Raw genomic sequence first — 22135 nt, 5'->3', positions numbered from 1 at the left:
ACATCTTAAAAACAAACATGAAATTAAGAAATCACAATCAGGTCCAGTAAAAAAATCTCCATTGGTACAGTGCACTATTGAAAAGTAAGTTATATATTATGGTGGCCCTGAAGGGCATACCCAGTCGTGAATATTTTCGCGACGTCGTAAATTTATTCATGACTAGTCGCGAATATTTTCGCGACGTCAAGAATTTACTAACGACTAGTCGCGAATATTTTCGCGACGTCGTGAATTTATTCACGACTAGTCGCGAATATTTTCCCGACGTCGTGAATAATTATGCGACTAGTCGTGAATATATTCGCGACTAGTCCCGAAAATATTCACGACTAGTCGTGAAAATATTTGCGACTAGTCGTGATATTCGTGACTTGTCGCGAATATTTCTTTAGTAGCTTGAGTGGTGTGAGTGTGTAACTACCAAACCAGCGATAGAGGGCGGTGACAGGGTCCGCGCGCTAGTTGAACATGCATTAACGTTATATATCACATGTATCATGCTCTCTCGCTCACACGCTGCATTATTCAGTCATTATTAAGTCAAAGATACTCTAGATGATGGATCCAGCCTGTCACCACCCTCTATCGCCGGTTTGGTTACACACTCACACCACTCAAGCTACTAAAGAAATATTCGCGACAAGTCACGATTAATCACGAATAGTCGTGAATATTTTCGCGACTAGTCGCATAATTATTCACGACGTTCGGGAAAATATTCGCGACTAGTCGTGAATAAATTCATGACGTCGCGAAAATATTCGCAACTAGTCGTGAATAAATTCACAACGTCGTGAAAATATACACGACTGGGTATGTCCCTTCAGGGCCACCATAATACATCTATTTTCTTTACCCCCAATCCATGATGGCCAGATCTTAGAGGTACACGAAAATGTATACAGTGCTCAAATGGATGGCTGAATCTCAACATAGTGCTGCCACACAGACAAATAATTGTGTTCTATTTTAAAATGAGTAAATGAGTTTGTTTAACCAACAACTGGAAAACGTTTTAAAATAACTATACTTACGTGGCAAACCAGTCCCTTCCACATATTTTTGAAATTCGGTCATCACTACCCTCGTACTTTCTTTGGTCCATTTTGTACGTGACTTCGCATGTGGTTTTTCTGTAGGAAATAAGATAAAAGTGCAAAATGTTAAGAAAAGCATTATACATTCAGTCACTAAAAAACAAATTTATTTCACATAACAGTAGAATTAGTAGTCTCTTGCGGTCAAACAATAGGATTAAAGGTGATTAACTCTTGAAGAACAAAGGATATTTCTCTCGAGGTGGTTGAGAACAAAGGATTCTGAAAAAGTTTATAGGTCAAACAATAGAAGTCAGAAAAGGTTTATAGGTCAAACAAAGGATTCAGAAAAGGATTATCGATCAAACAAAGGATTCAGAAAAGGATTATCGATCAAACAAAGGATTCAGAAAAAGTTTATAGGTCGGACAAAGGATTCAGAAAAAGTTTATAGGTCAGACAAAGGAATGGGGAGGGGAAAGATTGGACCAATGTACAGATAGATAGATGACGTAATGGAAAAGTGTATAGGTCGGACAAAGGAGGGTAGAAAGACAATTGCGAACTTCACATCCGTGTTTTGGGTTTTTTTGTTTAACCCTCGGCCTGGTAGATCTATTGAGGTTAAGTTTTGTTTGAGCCTGTTGATGTTTCATAAATATTTCCTGTAAAATGAAAGATCGGATTGGATTATAAGTGCTTAAAAAGTGTGTCTATTTCTCTGTTTATAGGCATTAGGGAGGCTTGAATTTTCACCCCAAATCGCAAAAGCTCAGGGCTTACAGGGGCTTTGCCCCCTGTACCCCCACCGGGGCTTCGCCCCTGGACCCCACCCGTTATAGGTGTAGGTTGCATTGATAGGATTGTGCAGTGGGGTTTCGTTACAATTCCTTTGTTTTTTTTCCCCTATAACTTACAGTTTGTAGTAGTACCAGTGGGTCCATGGCATTCCACCGTTACATACACTGTGTCATCATCTACGAAAGAAAGAACAAATTTTGGTTACCCAAAACTCACAACTGGATGACACCAATGCATTGAGTCAATCACTTTATCATACAAATAACTATTTATTTTCAAGTTTCAAACAATTACGATGTGTATGCTCAATAGAGCTTGCTTATAAATGCTTTTGATCAACTGCCAGTTTATCTCATAAAAAAACTTGCCTTACGCAGCTGTACGCAGCTGTACGCAGCTCAAGAACTGTTAAAGCAAAATGGGAAATTTCATTTAATTCTATTTACACAAATTGTGGCCGAGATTTAAAAGAAATTAGATAAATAAAACATTATTCTTTTGTTTTTTACTTAAGGTGAGAGCTGACTGGGAAGAGAAACAAATAGGCATGGGTATAAGGGGACTTGTTGTTTAGGGGGCAGAGAGGGGTCGATTTGCCAGATATTTTACACAGATAAAAACATAAGTTAATAGTTAACAAATTATAAGATTTGCACTTTTGGAACCCTCCATATTTTAAAACCTTTTGATAATTTTGTAGTTTTAGCTCATTCAATTGGAACCTTTGTTATAATCATTAGTTATATTCTTTTGATATGAATCTAAATTTCAGTGGCAATATTTGATACAAGTTCTAAGTTGATTATTCATTGCAAAAAGGAGTCATGGCTACTCAGGGTTATCATTGTTTTAGCTCACTCAACTGGAACTATCAATTGTCAAACTTATAAGTTTTACTCTTTTATATGAATGTGCCTCTCATTGGCAAAATTTGAAATAAGTTTCAAAATCCATATATCATTGCAATAAGGAGTTTTGGAAAAGGCTTTTATTGTTTTAAAACATTCAACTGGAAATAGTTTAATACTTTTATTATTTATTCTTGTATATGAATCTGTATGTCAACGAAAAAATTGATAAGAGTTTCAAGTCGATATATCATTGCAATAAGGAAATATAGCCACTCAAGTTTTTTTTATTGTTTTAGCTCGTTTGACTGGAACAGGTGTCAAACTAATGAGTTTTATTTTGTATATGAATCTGCATGTCAGTGACAAAATTTGATAGAAGTTTCAAGCTGTGTATCGTTGCAATAAGGAGTTATGGACATTTTTTTTTTTTTGATTTAGTTTATTCAACTGGAACCATCAATTGTCATGAATGTACCTGTCAGTGGCAAAATGTTTAATCGATATATCATTGCAAGAAGGAGTTGTGGACATTCAAGGTTTCTCGATGTTTTAACTCACTCATCTGGAACAGGTGAAACAATCATGAGTTTCATTTTCGACTGAGTGTGACTGTGCAATTTGTGCATGTCTGTTGTAATGTTGCCTGGTTGTAAGTCAAAGTTATAAGTAAGTTTTAAAACTTCTAACTTTGGCTCTTTAAAATCCTGGGGGCAACGTTTAGGCTAGCATTGTTTTATTCCCCAAATCAGCTCATTAGTCCAAAGAACAAAAACACAGACATTTACATTACGTACATTCAACTGGGCCTGCACCTGATAATAATATGGGTGTTCTTTTTTTAATTGCCATAGCCCATCGACCTTCTTTACACAAAGATTGTTTGTATCCTTGTCCTCATTTGGAAGCCCTTCACGGTAGCAGTAAGGGCACTTCACTTCAATCAGCCTGGGTTTGCAACACTCACATGTGAGGATGCCATCAGGGGTGGCTCCAAGGTGTGGAAGATTGGGATTGACGATAAATCCGCAGTCTTCCACAACCAGATCTTTGTGGTGTGAGCTTAGCTGAGCTACACACTTGCTTCTAGCGAGTTTTTCGTGCTCACATCCCCACCTGGAAAAAAAATTAATTAAAATAAAATAAAATAAACTAGACATTAAGTGTTTGTGAACAAACACGAAGCTGTTCCTTGTTGTTTTGCTTGGATGATGTGCTTCATTGCCCAAGGAATATATAACTGAAAAAAAGGATTCAAAAAAGTTGTGTAGCTCTTGTTATAAGGTTTTACTTCCCGGTTGACCCGTAAGTAAAGGTCAACATGGGCCCACAGCTACCAAAGATTAGTCTGCAATGCCAAGGAGTCTATAAAATCGGTTGTGTAGATCTTGATTTATAGTCCCACTTCCGGTTGACCCAGAAGTAGAGGTCAACTTGGGGTCACACTTTTCCAAAGCTAATATTTATTGCCTAAGAGTCTACAACTGAAGTTTGAACATTAGCTTTGTACTTTTTTAGATATGGGTTCACTTCCGGTTGACCCGGAAGTAAAGGTCAACATGGGGTCAAAGTTGTTTCAAACTAATCTTGAATCTGTTGTATAGTTCTTGAGATATGGTCCCACTTCCGGTTGACCAGGAAGTAGGGGTCAACTTGAGGTCACGTTTTTTTAAAGTTAATATTTTATGCCTAAGGAGTTTATAACTGAAAATATTTTGAAAATCTGCTGTATAGTTCTTGAGATATGGTGACACTTCCGGTTGACGAGGAAGTAGAGGTCAACTTGAGGTCACAGTTTTTTCAAATTAATCTCCAACCCCCAAGGAGTCTTTAAAAACAAACAGTTGAAAAGTCGGCTGTGAAGTTCTTGAGATACGATGCTGCAAAGATTTCCTAATTAATATGCATATGAGGGTCACTGGTGGTTAATTAATAAATAATTTTAATATGTTTTATGATAGGAATTAAGCTAAACATCCTAAAGCTTCCATTTGATATTATTTTACGTGTTTAAAAACACATAATTAATTTGTAGGATACTCCTTTATTTTCCTACTCCTGCCGATAGGGAGCGCTCTTATGAGACATTTCAATTGCACGATTTCTGCACCGTAACGTCTGTATCTGACTCTGTATTTGTATGTGTACATCGCAGAGACCAAAACTGTCACAAAATGTCAAGCTATAATTTCCCCTATAGAACACGGCCCAGTTTTATGGCTCTGTCTGCTTCAACCAAACTCTGCCCATTTATTATACCACCATTCTCCGCTTACTGTGCAGGCGCTGGAATATCTGTACAATTAGTTCAAAGCAAAGATTACATGTGATAAGTTTCCCTGCGCACAAGCAAAAATATCCCTGCTAAGCTGTGAAATATGCTTTAAGTAAGCGATAATATCCGCGCTTCTGATGTGTCAATTCTTTGCGTACACAGTGAAGCAGAGTCAAATTGGACCAGTTTCACAAGATTTCCCCTCATGTACTAACAATCTTTTTTGACTTTACATGTTTGAAGTGTAGGCCTTACCAAACCTACTTACAGGGCAAAATTACATGGTTCTCATGACCACCAAAGTCTGCGCTTACGATCACCATTTTGCGCTTTACTGTGATGTGCAAGCTTGGAAAATAATGTGCGAACTTGGAAGCACACAAACAAAAGAAATCCCTGCCATAAGCAGTCTATTTCGCTTGACGTAAGCGCAGAATTCAATGCTTCTGCAGAGCACTGAATCTTTTTCATTAAGCAAGTTCCCATCATGACTCGACTAGTCGAACCTCAAACCTAACTACGACACTTGTCGAGATAAAATACAGATTCTCAAGATTTGTGCCGCTATGTGCCGCAAAGGCAATAGTAATTATGTTGCGAATGGGTGACTAGTGAATTTTACTACTCGACTAGTCGCACCTCAAACCTAACCACGACACTTGTCGAGATAAAGTACGGATTCTCAAGATTTGTGCCGCTATGCCGCAAGGGCAATATAAATTATGTTGCGAATATAAGCAACAAAACTGGTTCACCAAACAGGTAGTCGGGACAAATTTTTAAATATGTTGCGAATGGGTGTGACTAGTGAAATTTACTACTCGACTAGTCGCACTTCAAACCTAACTATGACACTTGTCGAGATAAAGTACAGATTCTCAAGATTTGTGCCGCTATGCCGCAAGGGCAATATTAATTATGTTGTGAATAGTAGTAAGCAACACAACTGGTTCACCAAACAGGTAGTCGGGACAAATTTTGTAGTCGATGTGTGGACACGATTATAACGGAGTAGAGAAAAACAGTAGTCGCGACTCAAATAATAATTTGTAGTCGCGACTTTAACACTAAAGCACACTAGTCGCCCCTGCCTACTTTTGTCACAAGTAAAGCACGGTTTTTCCTGCAAATGCAAATCAAATTTTTAAGTCACTGTTTTTGCAGTGAAAGTTTCGCAGGAGTTGAGCACAATTAGTCAACTGTAGCAATTTTTCTGATGCGAATTGTGACGTGAAGAACACATTCCCGGCTAAGCTGTAAAATACGCTTAGCGTAAGCACAGTTTCCTGATTACGTAAGAGCTGCGATTCTTTCCTTTAAAAGCCATTGGCCCAGGACCAAACTACATAATAGCTTTTTAAACACAAAAAGCAGCTTAACCATGCCTCATGTTCAAGCTGTGAATCCAGGTGTTCTGCTCAATTTCTGCAATTTTGTAAAGCAAAATGTTTTGCCTGTTTATTATAAGCAGCTCTATAAAACTGAGCCACTCAACCACCAGAGAAACGATCAGCATAATCAAATCTCTGCTTTTGTATTCCTGTCAAAAAGTTTTTGTTTGTCGATCATGGTCTAATTTCCGAAAGTAACGCGAAACACTGGAATTAGTTTAGGCAATTGGTCCTCGGCGCAAACAAGGTGACTTTACCCGTAAATCATTCCAAATCCCGGGCGGTCTATTTTCGTCGTCTACGCTCGTCGCCTGAAACGAGCCCGGTCAAAGACGCCATGCTTAGAGCTTAATACGTTTTTACATGCTTTGCTAAAACCATGTGCCATTTCTACCTCCATGCTAAAACTGAGACTAAACTAGTTTTCGTGACATTTATTTTTTACTCCTTTCTCAAAAACTTCAACAACACGGCAAGCTTTCAACTATCATTATCTTCCCTCCATGCTTCGTAACGTAGAACCATGTACATGTATGTAGACTCTCCTCCATACAAGAACGTACACCAAAGATCGTGCTGCGCAAGAAATCAGGACCGTTTTATTTTCCAGGAAAGAAGCTTCTCATGAGCCAAAAATTTGGGTAAAAAGAACATGTTGTACAGATCGTTTTAATGTAGGTACATATTTCTGATTGTAAAAAAAATGTAAAATGTATGCTTCTATATATTGATTTCGTCGAGATTCCTGGAGAATTCGAACTCAGATCACCTGGGTAATAGCACCTGCGTTTAACCGCGGCCCCATTGGATCTATCAACACGATTATTGGGATTTTATTCCTTATATAATAACTGTAAACATTTAATAAAAATAATTACAAGATGACGTGAGATATAAAATTACTTCATTTTGCACATCTTCAATACCCAGAGAATCAATATATGAAGAATTTTTGAAAATCGGACGTTTATTTTGGGAGATATGCTGTTAACAAGATTGCCTAATTAAATATTCATATCTTTAATTACTCGGCTAATTGATTAAGAGATTAAAAATCATACGTAGAAAAACTAAGTTACGTACTAAGCTTCGATTTAATATAGAACTCAAGTCTTTCATTTCTACCGTTTCTAAGATTATCTTGCCACAAAAAAGTTGTGCGTTAAACCTATGGCGTTTTAAAAAAAAACGTTTCTAAAACGTTTAAAAAATCTCGACGAAAACAATACCTGTTCCGACGGACGGTCGGAACAGCTAATAAGGCCCATCTACAATAGCGCTGACAGAAATGTACATGGTTTCCTAGTCACTCCTTTTTGTACACTTTACAAAAAAGGAACAAATATATATATTTGCAAACGGATTTTAATCCAACTTGTTCAAATGTTTACTATATTAAACAAGACTAAATGTGAAGCTTGTAATTAGTCACTTTAAGTTCTTCCATTCCACTGGAGTTTGAAGAATGTCAAGGGTTGATTTCATTTACTGCCGCACCTTGTTGCAGCTGTAGAAAAGCGATATGCCTCAGGGTGGCATATTTTCTTGATCAGACTGGGTGATGGCATTGCAGGGTTCGTCTTCACAGCACTGTGGAACACGGAGGCAGTGATCCGTCCTTCACGGTGCCGAAACCAAACCTTGCTTGAGGCCTGGTCACGAGTTCGGGATTCAAGTTCCTTACACTGCTCATCTGTAATCTGGAATGACTAAACATGAGACGAGAAAGAGGGCGATAACAAAATGCATACAAAAATTTATGGATAGGACCACAAACAATTTGATTTGATTTGTTTTTTACAAATTCCTGCGTTCTTTTTCCAGTTTTCCAGTTATTTTGTTTCTTGTTGTAATTTGCAGTTTTGTAATACTTCATTGAGTTTACTTTTACTACCCTCTTGCTTTTTTTTTGCTTGATTGTTACTTGTAGGGTAATTGCCCTTCTATGAGCTTTAGTTTTGGCTTTTTAAATGTATTTTCTTCATTAAGTTTACTTTGGGTTTTTCTGCACTTTAACTTGAAGTAGTTTGCTTCCGTGTTTAAATAGTTGGCTTGATTTACCTGAGAAGTATCAAAAAGGTTGGTACAGTTTTGGAGAAGCTCTGCAAAATTCCATTTGAGGGCATCTGGGTTGTAAAGCATGCTGAGAGGCTTTGCCAGTAGCACTCAAGGGTACATACTCCCTAGCGTAGTCATCCAGAATATGGTGCAGGACTGGTTTGGTTGATGCAATGGCACTGTGGAATGACGCCAGTTTTTCTGCAGTTGGCTTAGCTATGTCCTCGGAAGCCTGAGTATGCTGTGATGGCTGTCCCTTCTTTTTCATTGTGGGGCTTGTAAAGTCAATTGTGCTTATCTTAGCAGCAGAAACCTGTTATCAGTTTTAGAAGAACAAAAAAAAGTGAATTGCTCAGAAAAACACATCTTGTCATGAAATGTGCATCTGCTTTTACTGGATCAAACTAAGAATAACACTGTCACGAAGTGAATTAGTTTGAGAAATTACTATTTTGTACAAAGTTAAGTTTGCGTTACAGAGTAACAAGATTTTAGGGTCTTATGGCCAATGGGCCAGTAAAGTTAGTAGACTTCATTTTTATGAATGAGAGTTACGTAAGGTTGATAGAATCGTCTGTGATTGGCTGTAATTTATATGGGGCCAGTAGTGCTTCTGTTTCGATGATGCACCCCTTTTGGTAACAATACATTGAAGTCACAGGGTACACCTTTTCGCGGGTTTCAAAAATCTTTCGTCTGGAGAAAATATTAATTGAGTGGGCACTTGCGACTGGAGATCAGAGGAGAGGACGTTGTATTTGTCATGTCAGCCTCGAATGTCAGCCAGTTATTGAGAACTGAGCTGTTTCCAGATTAAATTCTGTGTATTGTATTGATTGAGCAATTGAGTGCTCCGAGAGCGTCAAGTACAGCCTGAATAATATTGTGTCAACTGATCATTAAAAGCAGTTTCATTGGCGTACTATACTACTCTATGCCAGGATCGAAAGAACAACCTGTAAGTAATCATACTTTTTTGTGTTTAATAATTTAAGTTATTTGGAGTTTGTGTTTAACGATGAAATTTCCTTTAAAACAAACTTGTGGAGCTTTTATTTTGTTAATATTGTCAGAACGATTAGTGTTCACCAAACATTCGTAGACTTATGGTTGAAACTAAGTGAGTAGCGTTTTACAAGCCTTAAGATGTCGCCTTTCGATAGCAGTTTTTGTATATAATATTGCAGAGGTTGCAGAGGTGTTATTATGTGTACTTTCCAGGGTCCCAATCTGGGAGAAGAAACCCCACTATTACCGCACATGGTGGAAGAGAGATAGATGTATATAAACCGGAAGGACGAAACGAAAGAGTTGTTATAGACGGGAAGGACTTGGTGTTCGGCGGGCCTGGTGCCGACACCCCACGTACCGCACCCCAAACAAACACTACAGGTGGAGCCTCCGTGGTGACAACGTCTAAGCAGATTGTGTTTTATTATTGCTCTCGTGTATAAATAATAATTATTGTGTTGTTAATAGGGAGATTTGTAAATAAATGTAAATAGTTTCATTCGTAAATGAATTTGTGGATATTGCATGTGATTGACCCTCTCCTGTGTGTGTATGAAACAAAACTACCGAAGGTTATGTCTCGTTTTTGCTAAATTCCAATTCCGGGATGTGACAAACACATCCTGGTCTCTAAAATGGAAATAGCCAAGCAAAGTGCAGATTTTGTTCACAAGAGAAACATACAATCAAGGAAAAAGTGGGGTAAATTAAGTGTATAAACTCATGAATAGTAAATATTCTGGTGGGGAAAAATTTGTTGTGCCTGGCTACTTTTTGTGCTTCAGCAGCTCTATGAAATTGGGCCCTGGTAATCCTTTTAAAGAATGCATCCACACAAAATCCTGATCAATGAATGTCTGTTGAGTAAAAATCTAAACCAAATGGAATTAAAAAATTAAAACACAACACAATGTACAGTAACTCACGTCTCGTTTTGAAGGTAGCCACACACATGTCGGGGAAGTGCAAGCATCCAGCCCTGTCAATTTCCTTTGCTCATTTGCACTGATGACACATGTTCTCAAACAAACATATCACTCCACTTGACTTCAGGTATTTTCGTTTAGGCCTTACGGTAATCTGTATTGATAGGAACCATATATTATTTGACATACTGGCTCTCACTTCTTTTTTTCAGGTTCAAGGGGCTGATGAAGCAAATGAGCCGGTATAAATTTGATTGAATTGAGCAACGACAGTCACACATCAACGCTATATCACCATGCAGTCAAGTAAAGACCTTCCCAAGACGACTTCAACACTTCCAGAGTGCATGTTTCAGACATCTCGCGACGGCTTTACCAAATGACATGTAAACATTTGTTATGCCACCTGTGTGTGAGGCAATACATTATGCCACATGTTACATCACTTCGTTACCCGGACATGGTGTTACTAGGGAATTACAAATGCCACAAGTGCGGCATTTTTTGAGTCTTTATACGTGATATCTGGTGTTTATCTTTTGTAAAGTTGTCTTTTTGCCCAGGGTTTTTCCGAACAATACATTCGATGTAGTCCACTTACTAAGGATTTGCCCTAAAGATGGATGAGAGGTTGCAACTCTCCCTTTCCTGTATGTCTGCTCCTAAGTAAAACCGCTAAATCAAGGGCCAATTACTTCACTCATGGCATATTTTTTAGTAAAAAGACAACATCGTTGGAGTTTGAAATGTGTACTAATTTTTGATTTGATAAAACTGAAAATACATTTTTGATCAAATATTTTTTGTTAGCAATTTTCGCTTAGGGCGGATAAAGACAGGCCGGGACCAGTCACTGAGTCTGTGGGTAGCTCTTAACAAAAGAGGGCGCCCTTTACTTTCTTTATATATTATAATATTGGCTCGATCTGAACTTTCTCATAGAGCCCAAGATGAGTGGGGAACAGTGTGTACTCATTTACTGGTTACAGCTGGGCTCCATGGTATGTGTGGCGATTATCCTTTTTGCAGTCTTCGTTTCATTGGTGCGATTACGCAGGGTGGTGTTGTTAATTAAGGTTCAATCAATCAATCAACGTCGTACGCCACTGGCGCCTTGACGACTATGACTGCGCAACACCATTGAAGATTTTGCCGGCTGTTTCTTTGGAGGGATGGACGAGCGGGCCGCCGCCTCGTCAACCAGAGTGTCTGCTGTGGAGCCCGTCCAACGGCGAAGGCCATCTACCCAGCGAAACCGAGGCCTCCCTGGGGTGCATCGTGACCCGGTTGGCTGTCCGTTGACCAGAGTTGTGTGGTTCGTGTGGTTGCCAACGGTCGCCAATTCTTTGCTCGAGTTCCTGGTTCGAGACAAAGTCGCTCCATATGATACCAAGCAGTTTCCTCCACATAGTTCTGCCAAACGCATCTATGACTTTCCCACTGGTGACAGACACTGTCCATGTCGACGCGCCATACAACATCTTGGAGAGAATGAGAGCTCTCGCGAGATGGAGTTTGGTTTCAGTGCGGATGCGGGGTTTCTTGAGGTAAACGCAGGTGTTCAGGGCGCTTTTCGCTATGGCGATGCGACTGCGAATCTCGGTGGAGTCATCCATCATAGTGTTGATGCTGCAGCCCAGATACTTGAAGTGGTAAGTCGATTTGATGGGGTTACCATGCAGCATGATCGGTGCATCTGCTGGTGGGTTCAGTGCAAGGTGTTCAGTCTTGTCTGGGTGCAACTTCAACCCGTATGATGTGGCTATGGAGTCGAGCTTCTCCAGCAAGTAGGTGGCATCTTCTGCAGAACGGGCAAGGAGCACCAAGTCATCTGCATACCTCAGCTCCCAGAACAGATCACCGGCGACGTCTGGCGGGGTGAGATGGGACACCTGTTCCTTCCATTCGCGCAATTAAGGTTCAAATAAGTTCAATTGAACGCCGTAACCAGGCACGGGTGCGGTGGTCTACATCCGAAAACCTAAGCAGAATAAGTTCAATTGTTGAACGCCGTAACCAGGCACGGGTGCGGTCTACCTCCGAAAACCTAAGCAGAAGACGCAGAAGAGCTGCTCGCCGCAACAGATATCATGTTGTTTAGCGGCACAATTAACCACACCGGCTCTTTTCAGAGCCAACACTCTCACAAAAGAGATTTACTTAGTCATTGTTGTTACCCGCAAGTTTACTACTTATTTATAGTTTCTTGGTTAGTGTTTTGTTCTATACAGTGAATAAAAAATTAATAAATAAATTCTAAAAAGGGAATGTTTTCTTTTTGGTTTTCTTGCTTATTAGGGCAAACCCTTTCTTTTGTTATTACATATTCGTTTGTAGCGTTGACTAAAGTGATTCGCCGTGATTGGCACCAATGGACTGTAATGTGGTGATTACATTTTTAATTGAAAGACATATTTTAACCCTCACCATCCCATACCTCTTTCCCAAACCGGCAAGAAGACACACTGGACAACAAAATGCATGTACTCTCTTCACTAACTGCTATTAACAGGAGCATGATTTTTTTAACGATTTGGTACAAAATCTAATCGGGTATACAAATGGGTGGATAGTTAAAGGAACATTACAGAATTGGTTTTTGCTAACAAAACAGTGTAAGCACTTTATATAATCCACCATATACATAAACTGACGGCCATCTGGATCACGAGAAAAACCGATTACACATTTGCATGTGTTATACAATGCATGAATAAAACCTTCATTAGTTTCATTTAATTCTCATCAAATATGGCATTTCAGACAGAAATATTTCTAGGGATGTTTCTACTATCATCATCAATACACCGTGTAAGTTTTATGTAAAATTATTTGTATATTTATTTACTTAATATATTTTGTTATTTAAATATTGATTTGCACTTGTTTCAATTTTATATCTCTTGTTGATGCTGTTTACATTTATATTTAACTATTGTTTATACAAAATATATTTTAAAAAACATTTTCCTTTTATTTGCCTGCTTTCACTGATCCAAAAATACATTTTCATTTCTATAAAAACAATAACGATTACATCCCCGGTCAAAATTCAAGTTGAACCCAGTTAACTGGGGTCGACAGGTTCAACTGGATAGTGTCCACTTTCCATATAAACCACCTGGTTTGAACTAGGTTTAAATATAATTAATTGTATAAACCAACTTGTTTGTGTCGAAATTAACTAGGTTCAACTGATTTTTTGACCTGGGATCATAAACTAATAGTATGAAAGTCCTTAAATATAAACATACATACCAAACTCTTTGTAAACGCAACTATAAATAACGTATTTTAAAATACAAGTAGAACAAGTAAGAAATAATTACCCACAAACCTAAAATTTCAAGTAAAAATTATATGTGATAGTACGAAAGTATACTATAGCATGGAACAATATAAAAGTTTTTTAAAGATAACATTAAACTTGAAAATTTTGCCCAAAATAATAAAAAAATCATAAGGGTTAGTCGAGCAATACAAAATACTGATGCTTTTATGTTACACCTTATAATATTTATACAATGATTTAATCTGTTTGTGCATTCCTGTGTATTTGTAATCTCTCCATGATGTCACATGCATGACATAATATATAATCATGAGTGAATTAATTTGTTAATAGAAAGAACACATATTTGGCAGACCCCGTCCGTCCACAAGGTGTAACATAAAAGCATTAATACGTTGTTTTTCAGGAAACCTTTATATTATTAAGGGATGCAAGACCGAACAGCAGTTTCACTCATCAGACTCTCTAATTATTAACTGATCATCAACACATAAGAAGCTGTATGAAACAAATAAAAGTTTAAGAAAAAGTTTTGACAACCCACTCGTCATTAAATGAAAAGGAAAAATACCACGACATGATTTGTAGTAAAATTATTCACATATGATTTAAATTACGAGAATAATCTGATGATTTCTTCGATTACATAAGTACATTTCACATTCCTTAATACATGTTATCCTAATTTACTTTACATTTTGGGCCCGACTAATCAACTGATCTTACACACGATATAGCTTTCTGGATTCGTTTTCAATTACACAACTAAATTTAACTGTACATGTACTGACATGATTAACAAACTATCATAATTTAGTTTTCGGAGCTGATTAACCTTTAATAAAAAACGCATGATTAATTGAACCATCATATGTTTCAAGACAGTTGAGTTCACAAAAATTAAATATATTTCTTCACTAATTTTTTTTATATAGTTGGGCTGATGCGTACCTATTTTCTTTGATGTTTGATTACATAAGAAAATTACACGTTCCTTAAACATTAGATTTTTGGGGTTGAACAAAGATTTGACTAGAGTGGGATTCAAACCAACGACCTCCGGATAAACGTGCACGTTAATCATTTACAATTTACCCAGTCAGTTTCCCTTGTGGTTTATACTGATACCTTAAATATTAGCTAAAAAAATTACTTGGTAACGAGCAACGACTCCCTCTGAAGTAACGTAGTTTTTAAAAAAGAGGTAATTTCTCACTCAAATAAAAGACTTCTAGCTAGAAGTCTTTTATTCCTATCTGAAAGCACACAAATTGGTCCAACAAAGGTTTTTTTTTTTTTTCATCATTTTCAGCCCAAATTTTCACAGGCTTGTTATTTTATGCATTATGTTGGGATACACCAAGTAAGAATACTGGTCTTTGACAATTACCAAACGTGTACAGTGCCTTTAATGCAAGTTATATTTGCCGTACACGTACACGTACAGATATAGTATACTAACTTACTTTACATTTTGGGCTGATTATATCACAGGATAAAAAAAGTATTCCCTCATTCAACAGATGTGGTTTTATATATTAATCTTCCGCAGCAGAGGATGATGAATCCTGGTCCTCTCTGAAAGAAATGCAAACATTGCAATTTACATGCAGTTGATTTTGATTGTCTATGGGTAGCGATTAAAATGATGACCACACCGAATGTTTGTGATTTTTCTTTGAGTTACGGACAGGGCCCAAGTTCACACAAATTTGCTGAGCATGAAAAGTTTTGCTTAGCAGAGCTGTTACGCAGACAATGTTGCTTAACAAAATGTGTTGCTAAGGAAACATTAGCAGGGCACCAGGGCCCAATATGCTATTTGCATGTTAGATTTGAATAATGTCTGGTATAATGACTTGCTTGATAACAAGTTAACGCTTAAATTGGAATTCCTCAGACTGTAGAGCCAGTTGCTTTTGTGTAGCAGCCTCCAAATCAGAAAACTCTGGTACCATTGTGCCATACATATTCATTCAGAATTGTGTATGGGTGTTTGACGTCTCTTACATAACTACGCAAAAGCTTGCCTGAATCATGTGACATAGCAACTGCCTCTATAGTTAACTTGTGATCAAGCAAGTCATTGTACGTAAGGGCCTTTTTACTAATTTTATTCACTCTCGATTTATTTCCTCAAAACTTGGAGAAGATAAAAAGATAAAAGTACATCAAATATACAACTAGACATTTGGTGTTTGTGGACAAACACAAAGCTGTTCCGGTTTTTCTGATTCATAAAAATGTTTTAACAATAAACAAGAAATCAAAAACATTGTGATCTTATAAATGTGGTTCTGGAGAAATAATTATCTCAAATTTTGAGCCTCCTATTAAGACCGTAAGTAAAGGTCAAAATTGGGTCATGGTCACGGTCACGCTAACCCTCTAAAAGAAGGACCAATAATGCAGTTAAGGGCGACTGCTCTAAATTCCAACACCCCTGTGTTCTGACAACCCTATGTTCCGACAACCGCCTAGTGATTTGTACACGTGGGGGGTAAGGGCTAGGGTTGGGTTCAGGGTTAGGATTAGGGTTAGGATTAACATTAGGATTAGGAAAACACATGATTAGTGATAGGGGTGTCGGAATAGTTTCAATTGTTACAGTGGGAAAATGGTCTGCATTTGGAACAAATCAAGAAACTGGAGGCTGCGTTAGAAGAAGTAAAGCTGTCTGGGGTAAGCCCAATTAGTGAGGCCCCAAGTACTGTTCATAAACACGTCAGGATAGATCCGGATGTTGAGTTTAGACTGCCATGCCAGGGGCTGGCTGTGATTAGGAAGGAGGCGTCTGGGTACTGTTCTTTGGAAGATTCAGAATCTGGTGATAAACCTTCTTCGATTTCCCATCCCATTGAGGGGGGTGGTGAGTCTGGTATTTATGATTGGTCGGCGTTAGCGAGGGATAAGTTGTCTGGTCCGCCCGTCGTTCCAAGTCCGAATCAAAACCCATTTGTTGATGCGATGAGCACGCCCGATCCAAAAAGGTTCCGTAATGAGTTAATGAGTTTTGCTACGCGCCCGCCTGTGGCTATGGCTGAAAGGGTGATGGCTCTGTGGCAGACAAGGCTGGGCCTTGGCCGTTGAAAAGGGAGGCAAGGTTTATTGAGAAATCAGAGGGTCCGCGACGTCCTTGTATTATGCCTGATAGGTATAATGGTAAAGTCCCGTGGAACGAATATTACGGGCATTTTGAGAGTTGTCGTATGGTGAACCAATGGGATAAACAGCAGTCTGCTGCATTTTTGGCTGCCAGTCTACAAGGAGATGCATTCCGCATCTTGGGCTCGCATGAGGGGCACAAGAGGACATATGATGAGATGGTTATGTTGTTAAAGCGGAGATTTGGGCCTGGTCATCAGGCAGAGAATTTTCTGGTAGAATTACGTCACAGCGGCAGAAGCCGAAAGAAACACTACATGAACTTTGTCAAGGGATGAAGGTTTGATAAGGTTAAAGCCCAACGAGTTGGGGAAAGACCGTCTTATAAGTTTGCTCGAGGGGCGAACGATAACGATGAGGTAGAGACTAGATTCCGGCCAACAGTCGGAGTGTGTGAGCAATATCCTATTCAACTGCTGAGCCATAAGGTTGAAGCACAACGAGTTGGGGAAAGACCGTCTTATAAGTACGTCGAGGGGCAAACGATAACGATGAGGTAGAGACTAGATTCCGGCCAACAGTCGGAGTGTGTGAGCAATATGGCGCAGCAGTTGAATAGGATATTAGGTGCACTGGTACCACAGCAACGGGCACAACAGGTACCCGGACAATTCAATGGATTACCGCCGATGAAGAGGTAAAAGGCGTCTATGAAGTGTCACAATTGTGGGGTTCAAGGGCATTTTGCAAAGGAATGCCAGTTACCAAGAAGAAAGCGCCCTCAGGTGTCAGGAGACGAGGATTAGTCGACCGGTGGGTCCCCGGGGAAGACTAAGCGAAGAGCAGGGCCCTCAACAGATGTAAACAGTGTTCCGGTTCGTGGTTCGGCGGCGCCCAAAATTGGAGCCGTCGTATGGGTTGTTTGTTGAAGGTTCAATTCGATCAATTAAATTTCCGTTGCTTGTTGATACTGGTGCAACCGATACATTTGTGAGTATGGCGGTGTATCATAAAATACCGAATGAACAACGACCTCATCTGCAGGAATGCGAGTCAAAGGTCAGACAGGTTGACAGGAGTCTATTGAAAGTGTATGGTTCAGCCTGGTTGGAATTACAAATTGGGAAGACAGAACACCCAGTTAAAGCTGTTTTTGCCGATATTGGAACCCCTGCAATGCTGGGGATGAATTGGTTGTTGCAAACCAGCGGTAATCTTGATTTCGGCAGATTGGAATTATGCGTGAATTGGGAGAGAATTAAATGCACTGGAAGTGCTGGTAACCATTTTGTTGGGCGAGTAGTAGTAGCAGAAACAACAGTAATACCAGCGGGTCACCAGGCAGTTGTGGCGGGAACCATCGTAGGACAATGTGAAGAATTGGACGGACCTGTCCTTGTTGAGCCGATTGAGGGCGGAGGAGTTAGGCGAGCGAGGTTTGGTATTGGCTAGAACACTGGTTAACGTACCGACTGAGGTAGTGCCCGTTCGGGTACTTAATGCCAACAAAGAGGAATGTGTGATTCGAGCAGGAACAACCACCGCCACAGTTACACCTATTAAGGTGGAAGCCATACGAAGACGAGGGAAGACAATCCAGTGAGGGGTTGCCAAGTCATTTGATAGGACTATATTAGAGAAGTAAGGAGAATCTGGGGCCCTCAGACCATATAAGATTGAAGGAATGCCTTATTGAATTTCAAGATGTGTTTTCCAAGGGTGGTGGTGATGTAGGCCATACCAATCAGGTGAAGCATGGCATTACTACGGGCAACGCTAGGCCAGTCAAACAGAGGCCCAGGAGACATCCTATGTGTAATCTTGAAGAAATTAATCGACAGGTGGGAGATTTGAAAGAGAGGGGTCTGATTGAGGATTCTGATAGCCCATGGGCCCCTAATGTAGTACTCGTGAGGAAAAAGGGTGGATCGAAACGGCTGTGCATTGATTATAGGGGGCTAAATGCGGTAACAATTAAAGACGCATATCCTGTCGCGAGGATTGATGAGACTTTGGACGCACTTGAAGGATCTAAGTGGTTCTCGACCCTTGACCTTACGTCCGGATATTGGCAGATGGCTTTAGATTAGTGTCAATCACTACCGCGTGAGGGCGCTGTTTACCGCGTAACAACTTTTTGGTAATGGGAAACTGTGACCACCTGAACGTGCACAACGGTAACGGGAGATTTGTGGTGCAGAGGGATATAGATGTAACCCTTGTTGATCCTTTCATTCATAAAAATAAACGGAACTACTTTCAAGATGGAGTTTTTCTCTTGCGACTGATATGCAATTTTGTCGTCCGTTTTGTTGAAGTATTTGTGAAAAACTGTCTTCAAAATCAACAGAAATCCTGCTTTCTGCGCTGAAATTCATTGTGAACTGTAAGTAATTACCCTCATAGGGCCCCATAATGAACCGAAAATGACAGTTAATTGAAAATGTAATCATGTAATTCCTTTTTGAATTAAAACTATAAGTCGTCGCGCTTTTTCGCGCTTTGTCAAACACAATAATAACGGCCTTGAGAAATGAATATTTACGCAAGGTGAAATGTCCTTTGTGTGCAGAAAGCTCAACACGAAAAATTTGCGCTGGTATCTCACTTGTTGTATTATGAGGTGTTGGTACTCACGGGTAAACTTCAACTCGTAAACAAATTTTTTTTTTGGTAAAACAAATTTGTAGTAGTTCTGTTTAGATTTATTTAAAAACAAACAATCCAACAGACTCCATAAAAAAATGTATATTTTGCTGTTTATAAAACAGCCCAAGTTTAAGTATTTAACAAGGTGTTGTTTTGATTGGATCTACCTCCATGATGATGGTTGGATTGGATGGATGACTAACAAAATACTAACATTCAATAAAAACATAGGCAGTTTTACTAGTATAATTTTGGAATATTTCCCCCTCAAAAAATATTTGTTTAATAATTTTAATATTAAAAAAATTATATAGATTAAAACAAAACAAAACAAAAAAACAGTGTAAAATCAAACAACAACAATTTTTCCTATTTTTTTTAAATATACATTGGGGGAAAAAACCAGTACAGTAGGGTAAAACAATGGGATGATTTATGGACATTTGACTTTTGCGCACTCATGTGTCTGTTTGTAATTACTAATTATTATTATATGAATACACTGTATCAGCTCACAAAATACCTTCTTTCAGCCCCTTTAAAAATAAATAATTGGTGGACATCAATTGTCTTTCTTTTTCATTTGTAATTACTAATTTATAGCTCACAAAATACATTCAGCACTCTTTTTTTTCTCAAGGTGTGATTCAATTGCCTGGCTACATCACCTTCACGCACTGTCACCACCATCTTTCTTTCATCATCCACTTATTGTAACAAATTTTTAACCATTCTCTGCACATTGTCAACCCAGTATCCATACCCCAACCTACCCCACTGCCAACATGTAATCTGCTACCCTAGCTTGTGCTTTCTTTAGGCTACCCCTGCTATAATCACTAACAAAAATGTAGTGCATGCAGACAATCAGGGCATGTACTGTCTCAAGAATTTGCTTTGCATTTGCTTATAAGTACATCATGCCATCATCTGGTGAGGTTATCGGACCCTTTTGTGATGCATTAAGTATCAATACTGTAAACGGAAGAAAGCGCTACCTGCAATTGAGTCAAAGGACATCTGCAATGGTTTGATTTTGGAACTTTTCCATCAACTTCAAAAAGAAGGTAACAACTTTGAATCATTCATCTCATCATTGCAATTAGTTTATAGTGCAGACCTGTCTTGGTTGGATTCTAAGAAAATTAAACGGTCCCTTTCATGTCTAAGGAGCAAACGAGTTGTCCTTTTGAAAAACCAATCAAAACCAAACGGTAAGACCAATCTGGACTCCCTTTCTTAGCGCTGCTTATAGCCTACCAGAACAACCTCACAACCAGGAGAGACTACAGGTCAGTAATGATTCCCAAAAGGCAAATTGCATCGGTGGAGATTGTCCATGTAGTAATGTCATTGAAGAACTCGGATCTGAGTTAAGAGACAAAACCTCACAGCTGAAGAAGACTAAGGCAAAATTGAAGAGCGTCTACTCGCTAGTTGGGAAGGTTAAATGCCCGAAGCATGTGTTGCAAAGTCTCAAACGAAAGGAACGTTCTACCCTCTTGTGGAAAAAGAAATATTCAAAGTTGCAAAAAGAGTCTCAGACAGCCAAACTCAGCAGGAAACTGAAACAACATAAAGATAAAGTGAACGTGATCACAGCTACAAGAAATCATATCCTGCGTAAGCATAAACTTCATCCAGTACATAATAGAAAACAAACCGATCATTGCAACCATGGACAATTACAAGAACTCGGGAAAGCCAATGAATACATCAAGTACCTTGAAAACAAAGTAAATGAAGTACAAGAGGAAAATGAACAAGGCAACATCATCGAGACAAAAGATGGGAAATCATATTCAAGCTCAATCAGGGAGGTATCATACTATCTCCAAGACCTTGGTGTATCGGAACACAGCACAAGTGATGCAATACGAACTGTGATTGAAACAACAACAAACAAGACAATTGGACCCCTTCCATCAACATCTACCCAGAATAGATTTTCAAATGAGATGAAGGCACTGTCCAACAAGCATGTTGAAGAAAAACTCGATGGGCTCACAAATCTCACGCTAAAGTATGATGGCACTACCAAATCAATGGGACACTTAACTGAAGTTGAGATCTCGTCTGAAGACAATACATTCCTTGTTGGAGTTCGCAAACAGGTGGGGGGAAAGGCCAATGATTACGTACATACAATTAAAGAAGTTTGTGGAAATGACATTCTTTCGCGGGTGAAAAATCCATTGACCGACCGATGTGTAACAAATGACTGTGTAGACCGGAAAATGGAAGAGGCACTAGATGGGGAACAAAAATTGAATTCATTTAGATGCAGCATGCATCCCCTTGATGCATTCTATCACGCAAGTGAAAATGTCCTGCGCATACATGAGAAAGAACAGCAACATCCTCAACCTTCCACGCAAATGCCATACAAAAAGGGACAGGAAAGCAGCACACATGCTCTTCTCCGAGCTATAGATAAACTCTTCCATGATCTTGGATGTGGGTGTGGAAAACAACTAAGGGAATTTCTCCGCTCCAAGGGGTATACCAACTCAACTGAACTTCATGACAAGACGGAAGTCTACTTTCGTCTTATTGGCAATCGTTTTAACATTTTTTTCTTAGATGCTATGTTGGCGTTTTCTTACTCCAAGGCTATACAGGAATTTTTTTCAAAGATTCGTCTTCCATCAAATTTACTTCAGGTTGCTGTATTTAATGCAATTAAAGATGGAAGGTGTGATGTACCAATGCGAGCCCTTGGTCTAGTGGGGAAGTATA

The sequence above is a fragment of the Asterias rubens genome, unplaced genomic scaffold (genome assembly GCF_902459465.1).
Source record: "Asterias rubens unplaced genomic scaffold, eAstRub1.3, whole genome shotgun sequence".
Lineage (NCBI taxonomy): Eukaryota > Metazoa > Echinodermata > Asteroidea > Forcipulatida > Asteriidae > Asterias > Asterias rubens.
The sequence above is the reverse complement of the archived record's forward strand: the minus strand, read 5'-3'. Positions refer to the sequence as shown.